This window comes from Orycteropus afer, unplaced genomic scaffold (genome assembly GCF_000298275.1).
Source record: "Orycteropus afer afer isolate SDZICR_OR568_19922 unplaced genomic scaffold, OryAfe1.0 scaffold01048, whole genome shotgun sequence".
Classification (NCBI taxonomy): domain Eukaryota; kingdom Metazoa; phylum Chordata; class Mammalia; order Tubulidentata; family Orycteropodidae; genus Orycteropus; species Orycteropus afer.
Genome location: NW_006922635.1, coordinates 12,709 through 16,596, shown reverse-complemented (window position 1 = coordinate 16,596; position 3,888 = coordinate 12,709). Strand labels below are relative to the sequence as shown.

General features: G+C 43.3%; 1 pseudogene; it reads left to right on the top strand.

Moving 5' to 3' along the window:
• The first annotated feature begins 739 nt into the window (after window positions 1-739).
• The window catches only part of LOC103212639, an 11,641-nt pseudogene continuing 8,492 nt past the window's right edge, over window positions 740-3,888 (top strand).

Below are 3,888 nucleotides of genomic sequence, written 5' to 3'. Positions count from 1 at the left end.
CTTTGGGCCCACTCACATAATCCAGGATAATCCTTTTATCTCAAGATCCTTAATTTACTTGCATGTACAAAATTCCTTTTGAATAAAACATATTCACAGGTACCAGGAATTAGGATGTGGACATATGTCGGAGGCCTTCATTCTGTCTACTATACTCCATTCTGTCTACCATACTCATCATCCAACAAGGAGCTCTGCCCTGAAATCACACACATGCACACACATGCACACATGCTCACATAGTTCCCACCTTGCACACCTTCTGTAAATGGATAGAAAGCAAAAATGTTAGGCTTTGTGAGCTAGATGGTCTCTGTCACAACTTCTCATCTATGCCATTGTAGGACAAAAATAGACTTACACAATCCATACTTGAATGGGCATTACTGTGTTACAATAAGTTTTATTTATACATACTGACATTTGAATTTTACATATAATTTACTTACATCAAAAATTATTGCTCTTCCTTTGATTTTTTTTTAACCATTTAAAAATATAAAAATCATTCTTAGCTCACTGGCTGTACAGAAACAGGCAGCACCCGGTTTTGGACTGGAGTTTGCCTACCACTGTTTCAAGATGATTGGAGAATAGATAATGCCATCACCAGATGGCATCCATTTCAGCTCCAATGGAGTCCTCATTCCTGACCTTAAGGAAGGTGGTGAAGGGCAGTGGCCCAGGGCAGTGAGTAGCAGGGAGACCAGGCTGCAGTAGGGAACTGATCCTCTCCTTTATGTCCCCAGATGTGGATGAGTGCAGCTCCAGACAGCACCAATGCCACAACTCCACCCACTGCCTCAACATGAGGGGTAGCTACAGATGCCACTGTCACCATGGCTGGGTAGCCAAGCCTAGGCATCTGAATGGTCTAATCACCACCACCTGTGAAAGTATATGGCCTGCTCACACACATGTATGCACATGTACACACTCATGTGCATATACATGCACATACATGTGCAAATGTATGCACACATGTACACATGCATACATACATGCACACACATATATGTTGTTGTTAAGTGCTGTCAAATCGGCTCCAACTTACAGCAACCCCATGCACAACAAATGAAACGCTGCGCAGTCCTGCGTCATCCTTGTAATCCCTGCTCTACTTGAGCCCATTGTTGCAGCAACTGTGGTAATCCATCTTGCTGAGGGTCACCCCTTTTCCCAGTGACCCTCTACTTTACCAAGCATGATATCCTTTTACATGAATGATCCCTCTGACAACATGACCAAAGTAGGTGAGACGAAGTCTGGCCTTTCTCACCAACAAGGAGCATTCTGGCTTCACTTCTTCCAGGACAGATTTGTTTGTTCTTCTGGTAGTCCACGCTATTTTCAGTATTCTTCACCAATACCACAATTCAAAGGCATTAGCTCTTCTGTGGTCTTTCTTATTCATTGTCCAGTTCTCACATGCATCTGAAACTATTGAAAATACTATGGCTTGGGTGAGGCTCACCTTAGTCTTCAAAGTGACATCTTTGGTCCTTAACACTTTAAGTAGGTCTTTTGCATGGAAGGAACATTGGGCAATCTACTTCCATAAAGATTTACCACTTCAGAAATCTAAAGGGGGTCGCTATGAGTCAGAATTGACTCAATGGCAATGAGCTTGTTTTTTTTTTGTTGTTTTTTTTTAATGGTATTTTGCAGAATTTCTTTGGTTAAATGTGTATTAAAATCCTTTACTTATGTTTAAGTTGGATTATTTGTCTTATTATTAAATTGTAAGAGTTCTTTATATTTTCTGGATACTAGACCCTTATCAGTGTTTGATTTGCAAACACCTGTATCAGATTATACCTACATATGTGTGCATATTACAATTTGTAAAATCTTTTTTAACAAAAGTGGCAATATGTATTTATTAATATTTCCTGACTTTAATGGCCACACATAGAAGGAAGCAAACCAAGCAGTAATTAGCATAACTACACATATGTACTGGCAATCTACTTCCGTAGTGATACCACCTCGGAAACCCAAGGTGGGGTCGCTATGCGTCGGGGCCAACTTGACGGCACATTACAACAACACACATATTTACTAAGTATTTTGTACAGGTTGAAGCTGTTGGTGTTGTGTGCTGTCCAATCATTCCAACGTACAGGAAGTCTTTGGACAGTGCAGAATTGCCCCATAGGCTTTCCTAGGCTGCAATCTTTACAGGAGCAGCTCACCAGGTCTTTTTTCCATGGATCAGCTGGGTGGGTTCCAACTGCCCACCTTTTGGTTAGCAGCCAAGTGCTTAACCATTGTGCCATCAAGGCTCCTTAGGTCAGAGCTACAGTACATTAAAAAATGGATAATTCACTAAGCAGAGGAAAAAAAAAAACATAAGCCAAACTCATCAGTTGTTGTTGTTGCTATGTGCCATTGAGTCAGATCTGACTCATAGCAACACCTCCTTGGGTTTCTGAGTCAATATCACTACGGTAGTAGATTGCCCAACCTTCCTTCTGAGGAGTGGCTGGTTGGTTTGAACCGCCAACCTTCTGGTTAGCAGTCAAATGTCTTAGGGACTATGCTACCAGAGCTCCTAACTCATCAGTAGATGCATTGATTTAAGAAAATTTGGTGTAAGATCCCTGGGTGGTACAGGCAGGCTTCACTCCACTGGTAACCCAAAGGTTGTGGGTACAAAACTACCCAGTAGTACCACAGAAGATCCAAGCCTGGCAATCTCCATAAAGATTATAGCCAACCTTACTCCTAGCCAGCAAAGTCTCTCTAAATGAACACATAAACAAGAAAATGTGGGATAGAACTGAAAACGAGCTGAAAGAACTCAGATGTTATTTACCTTTGTAGTTTACTATTTTCAACTTATAAAATCTTTGAACTAGAGTTACAAATATCATTGCAACAGAAACCTTGCCCTTCCCAGTAGCATTTTCTTCTTTTCTTGAGAGTATGCAGTGTTGGTAAAATGCTTTCTACATAAGTACAACCTTGGGCAATCATTTATTTTCAGGTTTTAAAAATAATCACCACCATTACACCAGCCAAGTTACTCTTAGTTTAGTACTTAGTTCCATGTGGTTTACCAGCATAAAGAAAAACCTAATGTCAGTTTTGGAAGCAATACACCATTTCTGCCATCACTTATGCCACTGCCACCACTGCAGAAGTGTCCCTGGAGGTCCAGGAGCAAGGAGCCGGGCATGTCACATTGGTCCAGAATAATATAAGGATGGTGCTGAACTGGGATGCAGCACAAGAACTTAGTGACTCCAGTAATATTGAGGTGGGGAAGGGGAGGGCCATTGAGAACTAGTGATGGGACAAGACAGATATGATGCACAGAGAATTCAAGAGTAAATGGAAGTGTGGGGTGGGTGAGACCTAAAGGGGAGGGGTGATAAGGAGTACTTGAGGAAAGGGGTACTGGTGGAGACTCCAGAAAGCCAACCTTAGCCTTGTTCCCCAGGCCCTTCTGTGGTGGGCTTGGTCTCCACTCCAGGGATGGGCAAACTGATGGCTGTGGCAGCTCTGCCTGAGACACACAGGGGCTTGCTGTGGCAAGTCTCTCCCGTTCTGCTCTCAGACATCATCTCTGCTTTTCTGAGAAACAATGGCACCCAGAACCTCAGCTCTCCAGTCACCTTCACATTATCCCACTATGTGAGTCCTGGTGGGATGGGGACGATGTAAAAAGAGGAGGTGTGGGCATAGTCTTTCTGCTCAGTTCAGTCTTGGCCTAAGGGGTGCCCCGCATGGGTGCATCATCTCGCCCAAGCAACTTAGCCCTTCCCAAGCCACATTTGGGTCAGCACCTCTGAGCACCAGGATCACCAGCCCACATCTGTGCCCTGTTCCTAGAGCCAGTGACCCCTGAAACAGGGCAGCAGGTGGTTTGTGCCTTCTGGGAGC